General features: G+C 38.0%; 1 protein-coding gene across 14 annotated transcripts in view; it reads left to right on the top strand.

Annotated features, from left to right (window-relative positions):
* Positions 1-27,429, top strand: part of TMEM108 (transmembrane protein 108) — a 473,125-nt gene that overhangs the window by 141,037 nt on the left and 304,659 nt on the right. The window contains exons 5-6 of one of the 14 annotated variants that reach the window (XM_036220004.1): positions 15,044-15,187; positions 15,627-15,738. The exons of 11 other annotated variants lie outside the window; for them this stretch is intronic. The gene's annotated coding sequence lies outside the window, so the exon portion shown is untranslated. Of the gene's footprint in view, positions 1-15,043; positions 15,188-15,626; positions 15,739-26,420; positions 26,514-27,429 lie in introns of those variants that run through there. 2 more of the 14 variants (XM_036220005.1, XM_036220006.1) reach the window with 2 other exon arrangements.

Below are 27,429 nucleotides of genomic sequence, written 5' to 3'. Positions count from 1 at the left end.
GCAGCTTCCTTTATCCTAAGAAGAGGTAAAGTCTCTGTGACTCATGTTAGTACATTCAATACATGTAACCAAAACAAGTTTTCAAAAACAATACTTACTCTGATACTTTTATTCTATTGTATTCTTTTCCCTTTATTTACTATGATACGCTATTCTATTTCATTAAAAAGTTCTGTTGGTGACCCCCTAAATTGATCTCTCAATCTACTAATTGGATCAGGAAGCACAGTTTTGAAAATACTGCTCTGATATGGGAAATAGATATATAAATGTATCATTACAACATAATATGTTAATTTCTACATTACTTTACAGATGACACATACTATATAAATAGTATTCTTTTTTGAACTTAACAGAACTCAACTCTGACAAACTTAACCAGTAAAATAATTTAATAGGGAATTACTCAACTCACAGATTCAACAGGAGGATTAAAGAACCAGCTTCAAACATGTTGGGGATCCACTAGCTGAGCGCACATCCAAGGCTACTCCACAGGAACATGCTGGTTGGGACAATGTCACTGGCAAAGTTTGCCCATCCATCTGTTGGACTTCTGTCACTCCTATTATTATCTTTACAAATGAATTCCTAACAATCCCTACATTTTTGTGTTAAAGCCCTAAAGCATCAGATGGCTGAGCCTAAGTCTCATGCTTGCTCCCTAACTTTCTAGGAATGGAAGGGGGAATACTAATTTCATTGGTTTCCATGTGGGAATAATTTTCCTCAAAAGGAAAAGGTTGACCAAAAAATGTTCACCACACTACAATCACTCTATATATTTTTAAGTGATTTCCATTGTTTTAATGACCACTTATATGTGTTTGACTCCTGAATTCATATCTTCAGCCCAAAGTTTTCCTCTGAGCTTCAGGCCTGGAAGATACAACTGCTCAACTGACATCTCCATTTGGATGTCTCAGAAGCGTCTCCAGTTTAGTATCTCAGTATGTCCATGGATGACCTCGTGATCCCCCATGAAACTCCCTGGTTTAGTATCCCAGTGATGAGCAGCACTTCCATCCACCTATTCACAAGAGCCAGGAGCCTTGAAGTCATTCTTGAAAGTCTTTCTTCTCTCATCATGTATCTAAATCATCACCAGATCATATAGTGTTTTATCTCTCGAGTATCTCTAAATCTAACTTCCATTTTCACCTTCCTCATCCAACCTACAAGACTCTCACCGGCTGTTAGCCTAACCCATCTACCTGTACCTGTTCTAGCCTCTCTCTTCAATGTTCTCCACATAAGTCTTCTTTAAAAAGTATCTGACCATATCATTCTCATTGTGTAAAACCATTCAATGGCTTGTTAGAGCTCCTGATTGGCATCAGAGAAACTTTTTCTATATAGAGATTTTATTACAGATTCCATTATATATTTTCAAACCAGAGGTATGTAGGAGGACGATGTCATCTAGAACATGACAGCCCTTTAAATATCTGGCTGCAGTTTGAGGATGCTTTTTAGTGACTTATGTAAAAGAATAGAGTGGAAGATTCTCCCAGAACACAGCATCAGTGATCACCCATACATTTAATACGCCCATGGAATTAAAATTACTTTATTCATGATAAACCTGTGGGTATAATATTTTTATTCTCAGATATGTCTAGTCTCATTTATAAGCTCCATGGAGTCAGGGACTCTGTTTCACTCACACAGTTAGTAGAGGTGCAGTCACTTAGCAAAAGACCAGGGCAGGGAAGGCATTCTGAGCAGACAACGGTAACTCGACAATGTAGATGTGTGCCAAATAGAAGTCTCCACTTATAAACCCTTCAAAAGTTCCTTGTGGTGGTTTTGCACTGTGTTGGCTAAGCCGGAATTTCATTTACCTAAATTCCCTTTCTTATATGGCTCTCTGTTAGGGTTGACCACAAGAGAAATTTGCATGAGATTTGGAAGTGAAGCAGCAAGGTCAGTGTAGGTCACCAGGTACCACTGCAGCTTGCACACATTGTCACTCATCTGCTGCCTCGCCTTGTTGGCATGGGTTCACAGCCAGCTCTCTAGCTCCCCCAGTTTCACCAGATCATCTCCGTCAGCTTTTCTAAGTCCTGAGCCAGGTGCACGTGCAGCGATAGAACAAAAAGTGCCCGCATTTTCTACAGAGCACTGTGTCATCAGGGTTGGAGGTTGTAAGAGACAGATAAGGATTCCAGTTTGTCCTTCTCTCCTACTTTATATTCAGTTTTCCTCCTTTCTATTGGCCCTACTGAACCTGTCGATACTTCAGGCCTACTGTCAGATGCAAGCCTTCCATGGACTTCTTACCAGATCCCACAGTTGAGTAGGTCTAAATTCCTATAAAGAATCCTTTATTCCACATCATTAATAGTGGTTCTACTTCCCTGATTGGATCCTGACTGACACATTTCCTACATAGTATTGTACTAAGACCCTTTTAAAGAATTCACCTTCCTAGATATTCTTACCCCGAGGCAAATTGCTAGTTCATCGCCCTCATAGGAGGAGGTCAGTTCCAGAGGTAAGGCCATATTTAAAGCAATATAGAATAGTCATAGTTAGGAGCATGGTCTTAAATATCAGCAAGATCCAGGTTTAAATCCAAGATCAATTACTTCCAGGCACACCTGGTCCTATTCCTTAACCTCTCTGAGACTTAGTTCTCTCATTTGTAAAAGAGACACAATAAAACCTATCTCACATGGTTGTAAGATTTAAATGAACCAAAGGTACATTAAGCACTTAGCATTATAAAAGGCACAAAGTAAATTAATAAATTCTAACTAATAAAGCAGAAACACATCGGTGAAATCATTTTTCCATCTGAGAAAAGAGATATCTTTTGTTGGGTAGTGAATCAGAAATATTAGCCAAGTCTTACACTAATATGTCTCTAAAGAAATCCTTATGTCTTTAAAAATATCATAAAGGTCAAGTAACTTTTTCTCAGCCTTCATTGTCATTTAAGAACATCTCTATGGAGAAATCCTGTGGAGAGGGAGATGGGGAGAGTGTGCAGAGAAGAGGAGGTAAAGAGCTAAAGAAACTGTTTTCAATTGGTAACAAATATGGTTGATGAAATGGAACCCAAATTGATAGGAGTGTATAGTCACCAGCACCCACACAATTACTTATCCTGTCACATGCCAGATGAGGCTGAGGAATCGCACTTCATGAAAGATGAAAGCCTCTGAGCTATTTGATTTGTCGAGCACATTGGGGAAAATTTTCTACATGCTTGCATGATTTTGTTTGTTTGTTTTATTTTTTCCCTGCTCTTGTCTGGGAAAATGTTGTGTGCCCTTATCCAAGCTGCTGATTGCTCATTAAATGTATAAGGAGGAGCAGATCTCCCCACACGTGGGGCACGCCAACCTAACCCTCCGAGGTTCTCATTAGTAAGAGGAGAAACTGCTCCGTGACAGTGCATTGCCCTGACATTTTGTTGAAGGACATTTTTGGTTCTGTAGAACACCCAAGAGTGCTATTGTGCTGCAGAGAGGTGAAGCTGAGTAGTTTTCTTTAGACAAAGGACTTCAAGCCAAGTTAGGCTTGGGTACAAACTAAATTAAAAAGTGACCATGAGGAAGAGAGGATGGAATCTTGATCAATGTGACTATGAGGGATTCAGCCTATTTAATTGTGTTCCAATGTTGCTGGTTCACTAGAAGAAAATCATATTTCATAGTTTAAATATCATGAAATTTTGTCAAATGCATGCATTTTTATGGATGAAGGAAGTCATTTTTAATAGTATATTTTAATGATGAAATTAAATAATGGTTCTGACTTCAAGATTCAATAGCCTTAGGTTATCATAAGAAAGATGATAAAATATTCATTTCTTTGTAATTAGTCTGAGTTAGAGGTAAAATGAGAAAAAGGCCTGTAGCTTTGAAGAACTGGTTTGAGAAGGTTGCTTTCTACAAAAGTGGGAGTGTAGATGGCACTGTGTGTAATAAAGACCGGGGGTCATAAAGCATGGCTACTTCACTAATCTGCTGTACAAGTTTCAATTTTTCTGCAAGCAAATATTGCCAATTTTGCCCACACTGTTTAATCTCATATTTTATTACTACCTCATATTTATTTTAGTTTTCACATAGCCTGCAGTTCAAAGGCAGAAATTCTTTAAAACCTAACCTCTCTTCCCAACCCCACAAAAGTTATGGGGAATTTGACAGTATGGTTCAGTTGTTTACATCCACTTATAAAGTTCTTTATGGTTCTAAGTCGTGAACCTCTTTGAGAATTTGATAAAAGATATGGATATCTTCTTGAGAGGAAAACCTCCATACATTTGCAGACTCACAATAAATTTGCATATAATACCCAGGGATTCATGAACTCCTCAGAGCACATGTTTGCATTCTAGCATGAGAACAACTGATTCAAAAAGTGTATCATTATTTCCAACGTGGAGTGGGTACAGGAATTTGAGTGGAGATTCAGAGTGAGGGAAAAATGAAATGACTTCTTGGTGTCTCTAGATTTAAATATTCACACGTTGTTTTAGAATAAATTTCCAGAATACTAAACTACCAATATCCAAATATAATTTTAAATAGATCATTTCTTGGTACCATATCTCTCTGAAGGGCAAATTGGTGATATGTATCAACAGCTTTAACAATGTCCATAGATTTTTGACACAGTCATTCCAATTTAAAACATCTATCCTAATAAAATTTTCAGAGAGATAGACAAAGATCTATATCTAAGAAAGTTGGTAATAGTTTAATTTATAATAACAAGAATTAGGAAACAATTTAGATGTTTAAGGGGAAAAAAAGGATGACTAAATTAATTGCACACATACATACGTTGTAATATACACACATACATACATTGTAAATATGTATATATATTATGTTGAGTCATTTATTTATGAATACATGAACATAAAGAATAATATGAAAGCATATACAGTAGATTGTTAACATAGGTAACTTTGTGTCTATGAAGAGAATGTAGATTGAGAAAGGAGTGCATGGGAGAGGAAAAGCTAAACCAACATAAAAACTGCATAAAAAACAGTATGTATGATATAATCACACATATTGAATTTATGTAAAATTATGCAATAAATTATTTGCAGCTCTCAAAAAATTATGTTTTAATAAGAATATTTAATAGCATGGGCAACAACTTAATATCTAGTGTCCAACTAAATTGGATAGAAATTATATTAACTAAATTATAGAATTAAAAATTGGTAGGAATTGGTTTTAAAATCTTGTATGTGTGTAAATGGTAGGTTATAGGTGATTTAAAATTTTTCTTCTATATATTTCTGTATTTTCCAAATATTTTTACAATGAGTTGGCTTATTTAATTAATTGAATAAACCAGTATTCATTGTATGCCTATTATGTGCTAGGTACTCTGTTATACATATATCTAAGTAATGTTTACCATGAGAAAAAATAAAACAAATAAAACCTGTATGTTTCATCTATAATAGCCATCAGACACCTGAAATTCCTCTTATTCCACTGATTCTTGTGTACATTTTATCTTCCTATTATGATGTAACACCTTATAAGGTAAAGGATCCCATCTAACCCATATTTATCGAGTCTTTCTTTGCATTTGGTTGTTCTAGGAGCTAAACTTGTCCAGCACTTTTTAAAGTACTCAGCACTATGCAAATCCTATAGAGTGCTTTATAAATTGTTGTTGAATTAAATGCTAATGCCAAAGATAAATATGTGTAGGCTTTGGTATGAACCAAATGAGATCAATCCGGGCTCTTACTCTAAATAATTTTGTGGTAGCAATATCTTAATTTTACAAAAATATTTCTTCTCTTTAAAAAATGGAGCTAATACTACCCGCCTCAGAGTGATTATGAGGAAATTAAATAAAATTTTGCACATAAAATGTTTCTTTTCCATTCCTTATCTGTAAATCAAAGCATATGTACATAGTGATATTCAACTATTTTTAGCTGCAAAAATAGCAGTTTCATATGGTTCAATATAATAATTCATGATAACTATGATATATGGTAGCACCCTTGATGAATTTTATAGAAAAGTGATATCTACAGATTAGAAGAGAAAAGGAAGGCTTGATATAATTATGATGAATTAATTCAATAAAATCCTGAGAACTAAATCTGTTGCCTAATTTTACTCTGGGGATAGCATTCATACCAGCCATGTTGGAGAAACAAAAGGAAGGAACAACAAAATCTCAGAGACCAGATGTACAGACGAGGAGAGAAGGGAGACCTTCTTAACTAAGACTGGACACCCAGAAGTGATATAAGAAAAGTTAGAATCATTTGACCACATAAAACTTTTAAAACCATATTAAGACACTATAAATACTATTTTCTTACTTATTGTCTGCATTTCATATCTAGAATAGGAGGTTCTAGAGGGAAGAAACTTTTTTCTATTTTGTTCACTGTTGAAACCTCAGTACATAGAATAATGTCTGGTACATAGTAAGTATCATTACAAAAGAATCCTATAAGTAAGGTCAACCAATAAATGATAGATGTGGAATGAATAGTTACAACAAGAGAATAGACAAAGAGATAATATTTCTAATGCAACAGTTCTGAAAAATTAATGACAAGGGACATGAAACTCATAGGAAAATAGGAGGTTCTAATATCCAAGCAATATATGAAAGTATTCTCAAACTAGAATATAGCATTACCACTTCAGGCTGGCAGAAATTACAAAGACTGACAACCTCTACTGTTGATAGGAAAGCAGAGGCAAGGATACTACGATGCATGGCCGGTGAGAAGATGAATTGCCTCAGCTGTTGTTGGAATGCAATCTGATGCTAACTGTTAAGATTTTAAATGCATATACATTTCGACCCACACATGCTTCTCCTGGGCATCTGTTCTGTGGAAATGAAAGCACAAGTACATAGTATGTATACAAGAATGTTTACTACAGCATTATTTTAGAAGCAAAAAAAAAAAAAAAAAAGTCGAAACAACTGATTGCCCATCACTAGGAGAATGGTTGGATAAATTATAACACAATGCAGTGTAAAATGTTATCCAGCCATTAGGAATAGAGTTATTGTTGAGAAAATGCAAGATTCAAAAATATGTGTATGTTCCAATTTTTATAAAATAATGACACAACCTCTGTGTGTGTGTATATATATACACACATACATACATTGTAAATATGTATATACATTATGTTGAGTCATTTATTTATGAATACATGAGAATAAAGAATAATATGAAAGCATATACAGTACATTGTTAACATGGGTAACTTTGTGTCTATGAAGAGAATGTAGATTGAGAAAGGAGTGCATGGGAGAGGAAAAGTTAAACCAACATAAAAACGGCATAAAAAACAGTATGTATGATATAATCACACCTATTGAATTTATGTAAAATTATGTGAATGGCTACATGTATAAATATTTAAACAGAAACAAGTAATAAACAGAATGAGGGAAGTGAGTTTTACTGATCCCTTGGCCATTTCAGTGCAGCCTACCTGTAGTGGTGTGTCCATAAAGAACACTGTAATATGACACTGGAAATGGAAAACTCAGCAGGCCTGACAAGCCCACTATGAGGGGGGATGGAGAAGGATGCACTTCCACCATCAGATAAATCAAAATGAGTTAAGTAAGTTCAAAGAACCAGCCCTTGCAGCCCATATAAAGAAAGTCAATGGGGAATTACGAGTAGAAGAAAATGAAAATAAAAATTAATGAAAACCACTGCTGTGAAGCACATTTCTGAGAAGCCCGATTCAAGACTCTAGTTAAATTCTGTGGCAGAGAGAAGCCCTGAAGAGAAGTCAAAGACTTGAACTGTGTTATACATGGACTGATTTCTAAGTTACATTCAAACACTCAAAGTCCATGATTGTCGAATGCAATGTGGATGACCTAATTTTAGGATTTATATCATCATAGAATTTTGGAGTTGGATGAGTCTTGGAGAAATTTTTAGTAATGGGTCAAACAAATTTTTTAATTTATAATTTTGTCTTGTGATAAATGTATAAAATATAAATTTATTATTTGAACTATTTTTAAGTATACAGTTTAGTGGAATGAAGTACATTCATATTGTTATGCCAAATATTTTTTAAAAGGGCCAATTGAAGGAAACTGGTAAAAGTATACAGGACCTCTCTGTATTAATTTTGCTACTTGCTGTAAATTTATATTATTTCAAAATTTAAAGTTTTTTTGTGTTTGTTTTGTTTGTTTTGCTTTATGAGGTGCCTGTGTGTGCTGCAGGAGCTTCCTTCCCATTAGAGGATAAACAAAATTCCTAAATTCCCACCTTCACTCAGAGCAGCAATATTTCATCTCTTTAATGTGTTGTGCTCTATATGAGATTCCTGAAATTTCATTTTAAATAGTTTCACCATAAAAAAATAGGTTTGAAAACTACTGACTCTATTTCACCAATGAAGAGAGATGAGTTTAGTTTTCCAAGATTGCTAAGATAATAATTGATAGGGCTCAAACACCAATTCAAGTCTGTTGACTTCCAGTCTAGTCCTCCCTTACATTATACTACATTCCTCTATTGAAATATAAAGATTTTTGTTTCTGTTTCTGGCCCTGCCATCATTTATTATAACCTACAATGAACATTTTCAGATAGCAGCACAGGTCATGTGTGCATTGTAGATAGGGAGGAAACTTTAGTTGGGAACAAATCTAGAGACTCATAAACCCAGGATTTCGAATTCCAATGTCCCCAAGTTTGTAACCTGAATCAGGTAGGTGTGTATGCATGTGCCTTAATCTGCTGAGAAGATAGGCAACAAAAGACAACATAAATGACCTAGGTCTCAGAGAAGTTTAAGAGAAAAATATATGAATGCTTGCTTCCTAATTCACTTAGCAAATATTTAATGAGTACCTACTAAGTACCAGAAACTATGGCAGACATTGGGGGTACAGTAGCAAACAAAACAGAATGTGGCCTTTCTCTGCCTGAGAAGTTGAAATACACAGCTGTTAATCCAATCATCAAACTAATGAATAGTTATGTCAACTAGTTAGAGGAGAAAAAGGGATGAAGCCTCATACAATGAGGATATGTAACAGAAAATGACCTAACACACTGTCAGAGCAAGCTTCCCTGAAGAGATTAGGTTTGAGCTGATCCAGAGGATAAGTAAGAGTTAACTGGATGTGTTCGTGGAAAGCTATTTGTAAATAAAATTGCAATTTAATTGTTCTATAGGGAGGCTTTATTGAAAAGATAACTTTTGTAGAGAAGACAGTATTATTTAGGCTCAGAAAATATATTTTCTTTTGACTGTCATGCTCCCTATCACTCAACAATAGCAGACATCACCTATCAATTACGGAAGTCTTTTCTGGTAAATCCTGATACACCTTCTTAATAAAGGTTCCGGGAAGCCCTTGTCAATCAATCAGATTTGGCACTCGAAATGTATTTTCCATCCTGTGTACAGTGAAAAAAGATCTCTGGCCTCAAATTTAGAAATTCTGAGGTGCAGTTACATGACTTTAATGTTATAAGGGGAATGGCCAACATTTGGGCAGTTCGCTTAAGTTCCTGTGATGATTAATTTTATGTGTCAACTTAACTTGGTTAAGGGATGACCAAATGGCTGGTAAAATATTATTTCTGGGTGTGTCTATGAGGGCATCTCCCAAAGAGATTAGTGTTTAAATCTGTAGACTAATTAAAGAGAATAACCTCACCAATTTGGGTAAGCATCATCCAATCCACCTAAAGCCCAAATAAAATGAAAAGGCAGAGCAAGTGTGAATTCCATCTCTCTGCTTGAGACATTCATCTCCGCCTGCCCTTGAATATTGGCACTTCTGGTTCTTGGACTCAGACTGGGACTTATACCATCAGCTCCCTTGTTCTCAGGAGTTTTGACTCAATTTGAATTACATCGCCAGCTTTCCTGGTTCTCCAGCTTGCAGACAGCAGATTGTAAGACTTCTGGGTCTCCAAACCATGTGAGATAATTCCCACTTTAGATAGATAGATAGATAGATAGATAGATAGATAGATAGATAGATAGATAGACAGATGGATAGATAGATAAATATCCTATTGCTTTCATTTCTTTGGAGAACCCTGACTAATACAGTCTCCAAAGAAGGCAGCAAATCTTGCTGCTCCATCCTATAAACTACGTGAGAGAATCTATGGGATGAGGCCTCTTTGTGTTCCAACCCTCAATTTATTGATAGGAGAGTTAGCCCGGAAAACATGTCCTTAAGCAGTTCCAGAATTTGTGAATTTGCCTGGAGATTACAAAGGTATTTCGCTGAGACTTGCAAAACTAAAACCAAGAAGAATGCAAGTACCAATTTCAAGCCAGAGGGGCTGCTATTAAAACTTTACAGGGATACTTAATGCACATAACTTAAAATCTGTAGACACTCCTGCCTCTTCAGAGCATAGTGCCATGGCTATGTTCTTTGAACGGTAAAGAACCTATCATGCCACAAACTCTGTTAATTTGGAGCATGGCTGCTTTCTAGAACTTCTGTTTATTTTGGGCTTAAAATGCATATTAATACCATTTTTATAGTTTTTCTCCTAACCCCTACTTTCTATAAGAATGTGTGATTGCCAACCGAAGTTTTGTCAATCATGATACTCCAGCAGCTGGCAAAGGATGACTGAATTTCAAAAGATTTTTTTTTTGTAACAATGTTTATCTCAACATATGGTAATATCTTTAACACTGGCTTGTGTTATACCATTGAAAAAGATATTTTTGCATAGCTCATGCTCTATTTAGAGCACCCTGGTACCCTATCACCTTAATATCTTTGTTACCATCAGTGGAGTCCTGATAAGATGGACCATGGGTTCTAGAGTGAACTTGTCTTCACTTTGTCTAGTTGAAGAGACAGACATTTGATTCAGGATGTAATTTTTATGCTTTTCACTTCTATCATCCTATGATAGGGAGTTGGCATTATGCTGATAATAATGATTTTCTTTAGCATTTGATGATATATCTTACCCAGCTACACATTCTTTGACTGAAGTCTTTCATATTAGTGCCAAATTGTATGAGAGCTACAGAGGAGATTTCAATTTAATAAGTAGAAAGGATGCTAATCTTAATTCTACTGTGTAAGTGTGTTGGCAAATTAGTCAAAATGACACAAGTCACTCTGGATGTTGGCACAATTTCATTTACTGCAAAGACCGATGAAGGCTGTATTTTCCATTTAACTGTTGTCATTTTCATCTTCCTCTCCTCCCTATAGCTCTCAGTTTGAGAGTTTGTAGAGAGGACAGGCAGGCAAAAATTAGATGTGGCATTCATCGGTGTTTAGGATGCGACTATAACATCTCTTTAGGTGCATGTACCAAGAGCACCAAGGCACAGAGGCAAAGTAGAGTTGCTCCTGTGGCCCGAACACTTGGGAAACTGTGTTTGCCTGTGTGTGTGTGAGTGTGTGTGTGTGTGTGTGTGTGTGTGTGTGTGTGTGTCTGGTATATGGTGTTCCATGACCTGATCACTCTTTCTCCCTGTTCCATCTATCACGAGTTTGTCATTTTGTTGTGACTCCCCTACAGAGTTTTCTTTTCTGTTCATTGCTACTCCCTTCTGCTGACTGCTAATCAAACCTTCAGAAAGTCAAAACATACACTCCTAGGGTGTTCTTAGCTCCACGTGATAAAGTATTGAAATGCAGGGCTTATGCAATTGAAACCCCAGACACTATGGACCTCTGAGGGGCAGTCCTCCTGAGTCTCCACTTTTTATAAAGTCTCCTGCTTCTCTTTCATTTCAAGTTTGGAATAGATAAGGATCCCTGGAGAAAAGCAGCCATAGCCATAGCTCCCCAGGCTCTACTGGAAACTGTTCTGCCCCCTGTTTAGAGTACATGGTATTTTTAGGTGGTTGGTAGGATTCGAGTGTTTGAAAATCATTGGTTTTAGAAAGTACAGCTTTAACCGAGAGGCAAAATAGTTTTAATTTCAAGTCATTTAGATAATAAACTACCTTCTAACAACCTCTTGCTTCCAGGCCTACTTATAAAACCAACTGTATGACTTGGGGCTGCATCACTTCCCTCTCTGGGTCTCAGACTCTATTGTAAAATAGATTTGAACTACTTCAGTGGTTTTTACTCAAGGGCCATCTTGGAAGTCAAAGGGAAATTCCACTACTCCACTGTCTGCCTGAGCAGCTCATTTCTTATTTGTTTTATGTTTTAAGATTCTACAGAAGATTTAAATTAAGAGGAGGAGAGGGAGAGTAATAGGGAGAGGAAAGGAAGACAGAGAGGGAGGGGGGAGGAGAGGAGAGGAGGAGGAGGAAGAGAAGGAGATGGAGAAAGAAGAGAGAGGGAGGGAGGGAGAGAGAGAGAGAGAGAAGGCAAGAAGAATAAGAAGATCGAGGAGGAGGAAGAGGAAGGGGAAAAGTGGTTCTGTGGCTTAAGGTTGTTTGAGAAAACAACTGAACTGCATGATTGTAAATATTTTCCAGCTCCTTTTTTGACTATAATAATCTAGGTTCATCCATGAAATGTAAGGATATTTGCAATTCTTGATTATTAAATCAATCACAAATTCAGATATTTTTAGCAGAAAGTTATAACAAAAGGAGGAAGTATAGCTTCTAAAAAGTGTCCGACTTATAACGATAGAAATTGATAAGAAGTGTGAAGGGTGTTGCCAGTTAAATTAAAAACCTATCTTCTAGGGCTTTCTCTATATTCTTTGACTTTACTGATTGCTTTCCTCTCTATTACTTTCCTGAGCTCCTAACACTCACCCAAAGATTTCAAAGGAACTGTGAAGGAACTCCAGCCATGTGGGGTCCCATATGAGCAGGTGGAGACACAAGGATGGAGTGAAGAATAAAACAATATTTTCCCATTGCCTGGTAGCCAATCTTCAAGATATGGTAGCTGAGAATCCACTTGCAAGGGCAGAATCTCCTCAAGAGTCTTTCCTCCAGGATTCTTCCATAAAGTCTTCTTGCAGTCTGGCATGAACCTCCTAAGTCCTCACAGCCCACCCTACAGCACATGCCAAGATGTGATACTCCACCTGGCCCACACTTTTTGCCTTATGCCTAGTCTCCCAACTTGCCTGCTACCAACTTTTCTACACATTTGGTCTCTGTTACACCTCTATCTTGCCCTTAATTGTTATGCATGTTTTCATCTCTCTCACTTTGACCTCTAAGTACCACTTTATCTCTCTCTATCATAGTAGTGCAACTGTGGACCCTTTCAGATGTTGCATTTCCCAACTTGATATGACATTCAGGAGCCCTCTGTCCAGTTGCTGAGCCCATAAGTACATACTTCCCGCCACACTGCATATGAGCCTCTGTGATGGAATCTGCTAACTGTCTCATGTTGGTATCAAAGCTGCTATTGATTTGGGTCTAATTTATATCACAAACTGCATATAATTAGAAAGATCCATAAATAAGGATCCACGTCTTCAATTAACCTTGTAAAATATTTATTTAACTAGTAAAGTTAGTATGGCTTATATAAAAGAACATGGACTTTGGAGTCAGACAGAACTCAATTTCTGTCATGGATTTACCATGATTTATAGTTGCAACATCTGCAAAAAAAGCTGGTGATAAAATAGAATTATTTACCTCATAGTTTTGTGAGTGAAGTGAAACAATGCATATATTACACTAAGCACACTACTTAGCACACCATAAGTGGCCGATAAATAGTAGTCATTATTACTTATATAACTTGTTTTTGCAAATGTTGGTTGCCAACCCACAATCCATTGTTTTCCTCATTCTTGCTGATAGTTTTCTCATTTTATTTCTCTCTCCCTGTACAATGCCAATGATAATTTAGGGTGGGCAGCTGACCCAATTCTGGCCAATAACATATGGAGGGAGTTCTGAGGGCAATAGAAAAGGATTGATAGAAAGATTTGCATGGAGGAAACAACCCCGTTTCTTTGTTTGGATGTTGTGGTGTTTGGATGTGACCACTGGGACAAGTCGGGGGAAACAAGCAATAAATTCCCCTCCCTCTCTTTTACTTTTCCATACAACTAAATGAATGAGTGGATATAGGGCTGGCTCTGTGTGACTATCTATCTTTCTCTTATGTTGAAGAGGGATCATCTGTACGTAGTTAACTGTATGCAGCCAGCCAGAAAGTAGCAAGATCCCAGGATTTGATTTTAAGTTCAGAGAAAGTAGGTGATCCCTCTCCAGCCCGGTGTTCTCCAGACAGCTGCAGTGGGGCTCCACTCTGAGTCATAGGCATGTACGCCAACAAATCAAGTAGAACTTTGATTCTTAGTAGCTCTTCCTTAGACAAGTAGTTCTCTGAGCAAAGGTGTTTCAGGGCCTTGGCCATAACACCAGCACAATAATACCAACTCCCCTGTCTGCTTCCTATCAGCCTAGGCATGATCTATTTATTCAGCCTTATCAGGAAAATGAGGTATGTTATACAGAAGTTGAGTTTCCATATATTTGATGATGAATCCTCTTTCCAAGTCTTTAATTTTAACACATTTGTGCGTGTGTGTGAAAATCCTTTAAAAATACGGTTTTGAATTCTCTGCATTCTCTCAGAGATAAAGATATTTTAAACTGTTCCTCAATGATTTAGAGTCACCTTTACGACCCAGCCCTGTTATCCTTGTGTGGCTGCTTACAGCCCCGCGTGCTGCCTTTCATTCACCGAGCCCTGAGAAAGCAGAGAGCTCACTGTGCCCGGTCATGATGGGTTAGGAGGCTCTGCCCTATGTGGGCTGGAGCTCGGTGGAAGGAGCATTGGGCCAGGACTCAGGGCATGTCTTCTTGTCTATAAATTTAGATCCTCTTCTGGGGGAGATGCTGGGCTTGTCGAAGGAGGGAGCTGGATGAAAGGGGAGGGAGGGTAATCATTGGAATCTCCTTGTGGTGGAGATTCAGAGAACCAGGAGGAAAATTTCCGTGGGTGGAAGCACCCAAGGAAAGGTGAGGAGGGGTCTGTGACCCTCTGAGACCACATTGCTAGGGTTTGAGAGCCGAAAGAGGTGAGGGAAAGTTGCCAGGCTTTTTTTGATGTTTCTTCTCCTTGTGTCTCTTTCTGCCCTTCTCTTCTCTAGAACCTTCCGACAGGTGAGCTTTGAACCTCTTCCCAGTCTTGAGGACCAGTTTCTACTCTCATCTTCTGGCCTGTCCCCATCTTCTTGACATCCACTCCCCTTTCCTCATCTCTGATCTCTTGGATTCTCCTTCTGCAGAGCCAGGTAGGCAAATCTGGGTCCAAGCCTACCAGATGTAAGGCTGCTGACTGATGCTTGGTTATATACAGGATAAGGACTTTAAGATTTTACAGAAGAGAGTTGCTGCTTTATAAATTTTAAAGAAGAGGGAGCTATAAAGCAATAAGAAAAACATCTCCCTACTTGACAATAGACTGACTTATAGGAATCTCTCCATTCTCTTAATCAAAACTACTGTTTTTAAAACTGCATGTCACCATACTATTAGGACTTTGTAAAATTAATTATTAAGTTTACCCAGAAATTTTACAATATAATAAAATAGACTCAAATAGAAAATATCAGGTGTATCTCAAATAGTAAGAAAAAGTATAGTTGAATGAAAATTTTGATTCCATTAAATATATACAAAAATTTGGGTATACGAACAAGGATGCAAGGTTAAATGTGTTTCTTACTGCAGGTGGTGGGCAAAACATTTGAGAACTACTAAATTCTAGCAGTGACACTTAGGAGTCAACTTGGGACCAACTTTGGCCTCCCCTTGCTCCTGGGAAGGGATCTGAAGTATCTAGGTAAGATTTTCCCCCCGATAGGACTTACTGCTGCATGAGGGGCACTCTTTGGGCTAAAGAGTGAAGTTCTCAACCTCCTCCAGTAAAATACTCACATATGAATTTGAATATTTCTCCAAGTCAATTTGGGAGTGGACAGAGGCCTCTTACCCTCACATGAGGAAATGAAGTAATTAGAAACTTCCCTCGAATGGATTCACCTATATCATTTTCCATTTCTGTGGGCTGTGAGCGTGGCTTCTACTGGTCTCAGGAGGGTCATCTGCTTTACAACTGTCTCTAATCTGGACTGTTTAACAGCTTCATTCAAAGATAATGGCCTCAAGAAGACTCTTCTCATGTATGCTGATGGCTGATTGATTAAATTTGATGGGGAAAAAACACAAACATCTAGAAATATCTGTTATGGCTTCACCATGAGAAAAATTCCACCACCTCATGATGAGTTTGCATGGTCTCTTCAAGCATCAGTCCTACACTTTCTTGTGCCTGTTCATCCTTGGCCACCTTCATAACCAGGCTAAAAATGTATACTTGCTGAGAATCATAGATATAACTTATGAATTTGGACATATCTATGTCCCCTAGACTGCTGATTTCTCATCCCAGGTCCAGTGGAGTTCCCTGCCAAGACTTTAATGGCATTCAGGCTCTAAAAATGACTTAAACCTACCATTCCAGGAACCATAGGGAATTCTTCACTGGCTCTGTACAGTAACATTTAGAATATTTTATATGCTTCAAAATCCAATATAAGTTTTACTTTGACAATTAAGCTTGATTTTCAGAACTTTACTATTCAAGCTGTTCTAGTATTAAACCTTTTGGAGCCAAATCATTGAATTCTGAGATATGTATTAAGAAAAGATTGATGTTTGCCATAAATGAAGGCCTACTTTTAAGCTGTGCTTTCTGCAGATTTTGACATGCAAGTCAAAGGTTCCTGCCTACTTTAGGTTTTGTTAACGTGTTTCAATAGAAGAAATGGCCAGTGAAATGCAAGCAGGCAAATTCAGACCTATGCAAGACCAAAGTACACATCAATCCAGGTTGCCAGGGGAAAATTTAGGAAGCAACTATCAGTAGGAGTATTACAGTTTAATTGCTGTGTGTGGTAAGACCTGGTTTACAGGTTTTTGCAGGCAGCACCTACATGACCAGAATGCATTTTAGATGCTTAATAATTGAGAGTTGTTGGTATTTTTATTTCCTTGTGTTATTCTCATCACCTCTTAAGAGGTATGGTTTTTGTTATAAGAGGGAATTATGAGCATGGATGATTCAGTACAAAAATAAAATATCACCCATTTAAGGACTAAATAGCTCAGTCTGTGCTTCCTCCTATTGGGTCAGCAATGCCATTATTTAAAAACTTTACATTATATATTATCACCAGAAGAAGGAATGGTGTTGGAAATGAGGCTCAGATACTTAAGCTCTACCAGCTTCACCTTCACCTCCAAAGTTTTGAGGGACTCAAATTCTCTGGGGGACATTCAGCAGATTTACTGTTTTAGAGCGCAGGCTTGAATCTCAGTGAACTGATTACATTTCAGCAGCTTCCCCTAGAGCCAAATCTTCTTACAATCTTTTTAGTGAAACATTCTAGCAATAACCTTATTTATTTCTCTCCTTCCCACATACACAGACTTCTGAAAAGAATGGTTTCTACATTCACAACTTTAGTTCCTCACCTCTTGTGTTAGTTAGGGCACAAGCTAAGTAAGCCTCCATTACAAAGAAATCCAAAAATATAGTGGCTTACATAATTTAGAATTTCTTTCTTGTCATGTGACATTCCAGAGTTAATTAATCCAGCCTTGTAAGGCAGCCATGTTCCATCCAGGAACTCAGGGTTTTTTTCTCTTGTGTCTCCACCATGCTCTAGAGTGTTGTTTTCATCTGAGAGATGAGAACAAGGATGACTCCAAAGATTTGACCTGAAAAACGGGATGAATGGAGTTGCCATTAGCTAAAATGGGAAGATGGCAGGAGGAGCAAGTTTAGGGGGAAGAGATGAGTAGCTCACTTTTAGTCATGTTAAGTTTGTATGTTCCAAGTAGAAGTATAAGTAGATAGTTGGGTAAACAGATTTGGAGTCCAGGAGAGATGTTCAGGCTGTAGATATGACTTGAGATGTCGGCAGTCATGGACCTTGATGAGATCAACAAGGGAATGAGTCTGTATGAAGACAGTGGTCTTCTTGAAGCCCAGAGGAAGGGCCATCAACTTGTCAAATGCTGCTTGTGAGTCAAATAAGGTGAGAACCGAGATAGGACGATTCGATTTAGCTTCATGTGGCAGGCAACATATCTGCAGAGCAGAGGTAAAACTAAACAGTAGGAAGGGCTCCTGTTTTATCGATTCATTTATTTCTTCATCAATTCAAGAAATATTGAATATATAATGCATCCAACATTCATGATATATGACTTTAGGAAGATAATCAAAAAAGACTTCATAAATCGAGCCATCTTAGATGCAATCCTATAAATAATGCTATTTCTCTCCAAAGGTCCTCTCTACTCCCTCCTTCACAATCAGTTAGTTCCCTCCATTTACTGGACACACCAGCTGCCTTGGTGACCAGCCTATGGCAAGAAAAAAAAAATGGTCACCCAATAAAAGAAGACCCCACAGATAAACTATAAGATAAAATGATTAGAAGAGACACAAATCAATACAGAAATCTGGCTAAGTGTTGAGTAGGGAAGATGCACAGAACTCTAGGAGTAACTGGGCTCCAGTTTCACGAGTCAGAGACTACCAAGAGGGTTTCATCGCAATGAGCGCACACAAGCATTTACTCTTGGCAATTCATTTTAATGAAGTGGAACAATGGTATAAATTAGCCAAATCACTACATGTTCTTATGTTTGTATTAAAATGAGCTCCCTTATCTGCACACAGATCAGCATGGAGGTTGGGCCTATAGCCAGGAGGATGATAAGAGTGCAGAACATTAGAATCAACTAGAGAAAACCCATAAGGTACAAGATAAAGTGGGTGTAATCACCTAGGTGGTATTAGGCAGGCTGTTCTGAGACAAACAGGTTATAATAAGGGAATAGAAGCCTTCGGTTTGGGTAAAAGCTCAGACACTAGCTGTTTGACCTCTGGTACAGGGAGTTCCCTTTCTGGACCTTCTACAGTTAAATGAGGGAGTTGGACAAGGTGACTTTTGAGATCTCTTCCACCTCTTATATTTCAAAACTAGAGTCTCCCAAATGTGCAAAAAGATTCACTTTGTTGATAATTAGAAAGTGTTTTTTCAGTCCCACTGTTAGTTTTGACCCAGATGCGTGCATTACGAAGGTGTCAATGATTTTATACTTGTAAGAAGCCACATGCCCACACAACTTTACAGATTTGCAGACCTAATACTGTGGGGCGGGGGTGTTTGCTGCCTCTAACCTACATGCTCAGAAGGGTTCTATGCCTAGCCAGGGCAAGACAATAGGATGGCTGTTGCCAGAAAGTGAATATTCTGTTACTCAGCACACACACACACACACACACACACACACACACACACACACACGCAGATGACAACAGCTGTGCGGGATCAGTCCTGTGGCAGAGATCTGACATTGACTGCAACCTTAATGTACACAAGCATACAGCTTCTTTTTTCCTCTGGGATTTCTTGCACAGCCTTCCAGATTAATTCTTGGCATGCTTTGTGGATGAATGTTGTTCAACTTCTGTGCTGGGCCCTGTGTCCACTGCCTGAATAGCATACAACAACACAGTAGAATTGTTGTTTTTTAATCAAATTTATTAGTAGAATTCACAAAAAGCCACTCTAACACATCATTCTATTGTGGAAACTGAGAGATCTTGTGGAAGACATAATCTTGAAAAGTAAGTTAGCGTGTGTGTGTGTGTGTGTGTGTGTGTGTGTGTGTGTACTTTTAGATGATAGTCACAATCTGTTAATTTAACTCCTGTCTAGGGGAATGTGGGTAGAGAAATTATCACATGATGGTATAGATCTCAGGACCCTGCAGGGGACTTTTTCACCCAGGTTCTCAAAGATAGGGATTGACCCTCCTCAAAATTCATTCATTGACAAGTAGTAAAACTGGGATTTGACTCTTGACTTCTTTTTTATCTTTAATAATTTTTTTAATTTTTCAATTACAGTTGGCATATAATATTATATTAGTTTCAGGTGTACGACATAGTAATTAGACATTTATATAACTTACAAAGGGGTCATTCCAATAAATCTAATACCCACCTAAAACCATACATACTTATACAATATTATTGACTATATTTTTCATGCTATACTTCACATCCCCATGACTATTTTGTAACTACCAATTTGTGTTTCTTAATCTCTTCCCCTTTTTTACCCACTCCCAAACACCCTCCCCTCTGGCAATCATCAAAATGTTATCTGCAGCTGTGAGTTTATATATATTCTGTTTATTTTGTTCTTTAGATTCCACACATAAGTATAATCATATGGCATTTATCTTTCTCTGTCTGACTTACTCCACTCAGAACAATGCCCTCTAGGTCCATCCATCTTATTACAGATGGCAAGATTCCATTCTTTTTTATGGCTGAGTAATATTCCATTGTGTACCTGTACCACCTCTTCTTTATCCATCATTCATCCACTGATGGACACCCAGGTTGCCTCCAAATCTTGGCATGGTAAACAATGTTGCAATGAACATATGGATTTACATGTCCCTTTGAAGCAGTATTTTGGGTTTCTTCGAATAAATACCCAGAAGTAGGATTGCTGGGTCTTTCTTTATCTATGGTGAAAGCCTTTGTCCTAAAGGCTATTTTGTCTAATGTAAGTATTGCTACCCCAGCTTTTTCTGTTTGTTTGTTTCTATCGCTTTACTTTTAGTCTGCGTCTCTTTCTATCTGAAGTGAGTCTCTTGCAGACGAATCCTGACTTCTTAACTCTAAATTTAATTCTCTCATATATCCACACCATAGTTATAAAATTCAGTGGCCCGATTTATTGGCAACAAGATCTTTTGACACTATTTGAACTTTGGATATAACTGGGCTGAAGGTAAGCTCAAACTCTGGACTCCCCAGTTAAATGAGCTGATAAATTAAGCCGCTGTGACTTTTGTTTCTGTCACTTATCAATACATTTTCATAATGATATATGAGCTTTCTCATTCTGTAAACAAGTGTGTGTGCCTATAAAGGAATGATAATTTCACGTAGTGATGGTGAACTATGTGTCAAGTGCTGTGCTGAAAGTTTTGCATATACATTCATTGACCCTATAAAATAAAGAATGAGGTAGATATTTTTATGGTCCCCATTTTCCAGATGAAGAAACTGAGGCACAGTGGGTTAAATATATTTCCCAGGGTTATAAGATTCAGAGACGAGTTTGAAACCCTGACAGCCTGATACCACAGTTGCCACTCAAAATTGCACTGCCATACAGACCCCTGCATGCATGTGCACACACATATCTTAACTGTGGTGTGAAGAGGTAGGCTAATGATTGGGAAGAAGCTGAAACTTCTAGCTCGTTAGTCATTTTCTGCAAGGCAGACTCTGATCTCAGGATGCCCAGCCACAGAGCATGCTGAGAACTCCTTCCAGGGAGAAGTCAGTGAGTTGGGACTAAGCCGCCAGACCTTGGATCGCAGTAAAGGAGTTCAGGGGCTTTTTGGAAAGTGGTGGGTCATAGCATCGGGTCACTGAACAGGAAGTTTGAGGGAAGTAAAAGGAGGATTTCTGGATGTAGAATCTAGCCAGGGAAGGTAAAAATGATTAAACTGACAGGAAGGTCAGTCAAGCCATCTTGCCTTAACCCTACCCTCCTTATACATCTGTAACCTAAGCAGCATTTAATTTTATACCTTTTCAGTATTTATCAACCATTCAAAACTTTTAAAATATGATACATGAAAATATATTATCTGATTTTAATTTGCACTTTTTTTTTTGCCAGTGAGATTGTTCCTATATTGACAATATATGTGCCATTAGACATTTTTTTGTAGTTTTTCTTGTGAATTGTCCAGCAAAAATATATCAGGCCACACATACTCTTTGATAGCAAATGACAGAATCCTAACAAGCTTGAGGACCTGTTGGATTTTATAACGGGAAAGCCTAGGGTTGCACTTACCTTTAGGCAAGTCTAGGTCCAGGATTCCTCTCCCTCTCTCTTTTCCTTTCCCCAACTCCCTCCCCCTGCCCCACCAACACGGTCTGTTTCCTTAACCAGGCTTTCCCCTACGTAGCAGCAAAGATGGGTCTAGGCTTACATTGTCCTCAAAGCTAGTGATTCCAGAAAAAAAAAAAAAAAAAAGAGGGGGATCCTTTTTTTTTTTTTTATAGCATATGCAACAGCTTATAGCATCTGCAAAAAAAAAAAAAAGATTAATGGTGAACATGCCAATCTCTTGGACTTATCAGTGTGTTTAAAGGATGAAGTAATCTGATTGGTCACATTCCAATTTTTGAGTAGGGAAGGTGGAGCCATGCAATTGACAGTTCCATCAGATAGTAAAAGGTATTTTCCCCAAGGGAAATTATGCAAAAGAGAGGGAAAGGATACTAGACTGGCAAAACAAAAGACGACCACTAAAATACTCTTTTCTGTTTAAAAAGTGTTCAGCTTTGTATTGATTTGGAAGAGCTCTTTATGCATTAAGAATGTTAACCTTTGATCTGTAATACATAAACTGTGTATGTTATTTCACAGTTTGTCCTTTGTCTTTTAACTTTGTTTATGGTGTATTTCATTCCATTACAGTAATTTAAAGTGTACATGTAAGCCTCAGCAGTTCAGTGAGCTTCCTCAGAGTTGCCTCTTATAGACAACCTCATTCATGTCTCAGAGCTACTCACCATCTTACCCTACAGACCTGAACAACTAAATATGCTAAAGTTTTAGTTCCCTACCTTCCTCCATGAGATTTTTCAGTCACCAATGAATTTCTCCATCTGTAAAGTAGGTAACAATAATACTACAAGGTTATAGATTTATGTAGCAGAATGTCCTATTTTTTTGGAAGTGCATGCTAAAGTGTTAGGAAGTCTATATCCGAACTACACATATATCATTTCTATTATTGTTGAGGTTATAATAAGTCTATGGCTTATTTTCAGTTGTTTCATCTAAAAAACATTAAAGAATAAGAGAGATATGAGTAAGGTTAATGTTAAATCTAATTAAAAAGTTATAAAAGAGGTGAAGAAGAAGGAGCACTGGACAGCTGTGCAGCAAGTGAGTACTGTACCTGTCTTCTTCTCTATTGGTGCCATTTATGGTCTGTCCTTGTGGCCAGGTGGGGGGTCGAGTTCCATGGGCAAAACTAGGGAGTCGCGCTTCAGGTATTGCCTCAGGTAGAGCCTTTGCTGAAAGGGGATTTTGGGGAGCGTGGGTGCTGTGGAGGGGGTGTGAACCTCTATGAAGCCTTACTTCCCTGAAAAGCTATGCTAGGTGATGGCTGTACTGCTTGATGACCTGACCTTGCCTGGACTTTGACCTCTCTAGCTTCTGTGGGAGCTCGAGTCATGTTTTTCACAAGTCTCAGATTTTGTTCATAATATTTAGGTTGTATAAGAACCAGCTTTTTATTAAAGGGGGGGAAACTTGCCCCAGAGCTTGCTAACATTAATTCAGGAGAAAAAAAAAGTGAACTCTGACAGATTTAGCTGTTCAAAAGGAATATGAAAAACTGGAGTCATCTTTGAAGAACGCTAGCCTAGAGAAAGAGTTACCGGAAACCCAGAAACTGCAGGAAATTGTGAAAAGTTTAAGAATGAAATAACTTCACAAGAATAAGACTTGAATGAAGAAAGCTCTAAATGCACAGACCAAGAATAGTTGGTGGCTGAAATTATACGAATGATCCACTCACTAGTAGATGAATTAAGAGCCATCACATTACAAGCAGCTTTTCGAACAGAATATCAAGCCAACAGCCAGTTTCCATGGAGTTCCTCACCAACAGGTGGAACTTCAGGCTGAAAACAGAGCTTTTCTCTCCTTTCTGTTTGGGTTCTCACTGGTGCTACACTGACTCATATCTTCCTCCAATCTGAATTCATTATTGCCAGTGGATCCAAGGGGACAATTTCTACAAAAAGGACCTTTTTCTCCTTCTCTTTCTCCCTGTCCTCCTCTGGATTCTCCACCACCACCTTCACATCCTTAAAACAGAAATGGATTGATTCTAGACTAACTCAACCTTCAAACAAATAAAATATTCCAGAACAATACTGAAGATTTTCAGAACCATACTGAAAAATATGGGTTCTCTTTTTGTCTTTTTTTGAAAAAATAACTTTGGAATGATTTATCTTTCATTTATTAGTTGAAGAAACTGCTGCTACTGAAAGAGACTGTACTTGTGCTCAAATTGAACTTGATGGGACTATGATTCTCAATGCTTTTAAATAATATTTACGTACCAACTTATGAGTAATATTTTAATTTATTTTTATACTTTAGCTAGTATAAAGACTATATTTTAGTTTTAATTACCAGTATTATTACCTCAACAATAATAGAAATGATATATGTGTAGTTCGGATATAGGTGTTGTTTTAAACTGCAAACAGTTTTTGTTTGTTTGTTTGTTTATCCAGAGACATATTGACTATATTTATAAAGCAAATGTAAAGTTAATTTGTATCTAAGTAGATAGCGATTAGTTATTGGTCATAAAGTATATCTATACTCCCACGTTCACTGCAGCATAATTCACAATAACCACATTATGCTAAGTGAAACAAGCCAGTCAGAGAGGGACAAATACTCCATGATTCTACTTTTAGGAGGTATCTAAAATAGTCAAATGCATAGAAACAGAGAGTAAGAAGGTAGTTGCTATGGGCTGGGGAAGGGTGAACTAGGAAGTTTCTGTTCAATAGGTAAACTTTTGGTTATGCTAGACGAATACGTTCTAGAGATCTAACATGCAACATTGTGATATGTGCAAAGCCAGATAAAAATGGAATTCCTGAGTCCTTTCTTCACTCTGGTATTGTTATCATTAAGGCCAAAAACTTCATGTCTCTTGCCTCCTTTTCAGAAAAGTAAAGTCTGCACGGGGGAAGATGTACTCAGGATAGAGAGTTCCCACGTTGCTCCTACTAGTATGTATTTCTTGAGACTTTTTTTTTTAAGTTTCTCAGGTGAGAAGGGAAATGAATCAGGGCCAGTAACAGTTGCTGACATTCAAGTGCTCTTCTTTGCAGAGACTTATATTTAGCAACTGTCAACTAAGGGCCCAACAATTTGCTGGGTTATGTTCTATGAAAGCTTTGACCTGCTTGAGAAGGATGCTGAGGAGAAATGGCACAGAGGCACTTGTGGATCAGCAGTCTGGGGCTTTGCAGAGGTGCATTTCACAAGCATCCGACAACAGCATTAGGAATTCAGCCTTTTTACTATTGTTTCACATATGATAGCCATCTCTATCTGTACATATTTCTCTGATGTGAATTGAAAGTCGAATATGGAATACATTTTCTTTTGTACTTACTGTGCTTCTGATGCTGCCACTGCTGCTGGTGCTGCTGCTGCTGCTGCAAAAAAAAATGTGTAATGTGGATTCATTTTTAATAATTTCCTTGATAGTGAGGTCAAGGGAGCTTTCCTGGGCAGTTCCTTGAGAGCATATCTGGGGTCTAATTTGTCTGTCTCAGATGGTGCCAGAATGTAGGAGCTGCTCCATCTAGTTTTGTGGGGTGAGTGGTCATCCCTATTCCAGAATATCTGTAACAGGCATAGGTCCCCATCTGTCAAAAGTGGTTTGGATGCCATTCAACAGAAGGATAGTTTATCTCAAGGGTCAGACACCCCAGCCTTTTTTTTCCCTTTTATACCAACCACCATCTCTTTCTAATTCTGAGAATTGTCATGGTGTAGTAGAGAGATCATGAACTTTTAAGTCAGTAAATTGGAATTTGAATCTTGAAATTGCCACCCATTATCCATGGGCGCTTAGGAAAATTACTTATTTTTTCTGAACTTCTCTTTTTCATCATAAAATAGAGTTGCTAGAAGAATGAAGTGACAGAATGTACGGTATGTAGTCAGCAGGGAATTTATAAATTATGTTTTCTCCCTACTCTGTAGCCCAAATTTAAGACATGCTGAATGACAATGTCAGAGGCGGAGGTCAATGTAAGTGGTGGGACAAACAAAACCCAGCTGATTTAATTTATCCATTAATTCATTTAATCATTAATTCAGCCAATTGAGTGTTATCACGGTATTGTCCTGAGAGATGGGAATTAAACATGAGCAAGACTTGGACCCTGATACCCCAACTCCAGCCCCCGTCCTGAAGAAAGTGAAGGGCAGGTGCTTCTCCGCAGTCAAGCACAGAAGTGTAAGTGCTGAGCAAATTGAAAGCCAAAACAGGACTGAGGTCTTGCTGACCATTCGTGCTGGTCAGCACCCTCAGAGCAAGCCCTGTCCAGGTTCCTCCATCTGCTGGCGATGACATAGGACCACTGTCTTGCTGACTGAAAGACACAGGACTCCTAAGATGAAAGTGGCTTGAGACTACCCTGGCTTATTGAGTGGACTGGGGAAATGGCTGAGACTTCCTTCTTTTTTGTACTTCTCTTTTCAAAAACTTTTGAGGGCAGATAAGATGACCTCAGACTAAAGATGGAAGACCTGCTGAGTCTACATGAAATATACTTGTCTTTTTTGGCAGGCTGGGACTCAGCAGAGGGAGGCATATATACGGCGTGTGCTTTTGCCTGGGGTGTGGCAAGTGTTTACTCTGAGTGAATTCAGAAAAAAAAAAGTGAGTGTGTCTGTTTACTCTGGATGTTGTAAGTTATACATTCTTTAAGCTCTGTGTTTTTAGAGTCATAATTTGTTTCAGGTCAATTAAAATGTAAGTTGAAGTAAATGATATCATGAATTGGTTTATACAGGAAAAGCTTTCAGGAGAAGGATAGCAGCAGGTTTTATTGCTTTTATCTACTCACCTTATCTACTTACCTGTTCATCGCTTTTCTACATTATTTACCTTGATCCTCAATACAACTGTTTGAGGTTGGTATGACAATTTTTATTTTGCATGTAGATAAACGTGGATTTGAGAGGTAAATACTTTATATAAGGTCACACAGCTAGTTAACAGCAAATCCAGATCTGTCTGACCCCCAAGTCATAACCTATAAAGTTCTTTCTGCCATGTCGCCAGCTCTGTATAATATGAATAAAACACATGTGTGATAAATGTGATATGATTTATAATATGAGCATGTACAAACTACAAAACAAAACAAAACAAAAAAACAAAAAAACGCCATAGGAACAAATTATTCTCCTGGGAGGCCTAAAATGCTTCACAAGACAACCATCTTATTTTAGAGGCAAGAAAATAAAGCAATAAAACTCTGAGAGGTTGTGACCTGCCCAAGGTGGCAAAGTGGCAAAGTTAAAATGGAACCAAACTCTTAAGCAGTGATTCTTCTGCAAACAAGAACGTGCCATCTCGTTATGCCCAGAGTGTCGGGGTTCCACAACAGCTAAAAATGACTTAGAGGGTAATGAGGAAGTAGAAGACCAAAGCTTAGTGGTGCTGGGAGGAAGCTGGTCCCCAAACTATTTGGTTTACTTAAGACCGATTGCTCCTATGTGGTGGTTACTCCTGCCTTAAATAGGATGTCACGTTGGAAGCTGAATACGACTGTCATTGGGTGATGTTCAAA

This window comes from Rousettus aegyptiacus, unplaced genomic scaffold, assembly GCF_014176215.1.
Source record: "Rousettus aegyptiacus isolate mRouAeg1 unplaced genomic scaffold, mRouAeg1.p scaffold_m13_p_4, whole genome shotgun sequence".
NCBI lineage: Eukaryota > Metazoa > Chordata > Mammalia > Chiroptera > Pteropodidae > Rousettus > Rousettus aegyptiacus.
Note: the sequence above shows the minus strand (reverse complement) of the source record. Positions and strands in the feature narration are given on the sequence as shown.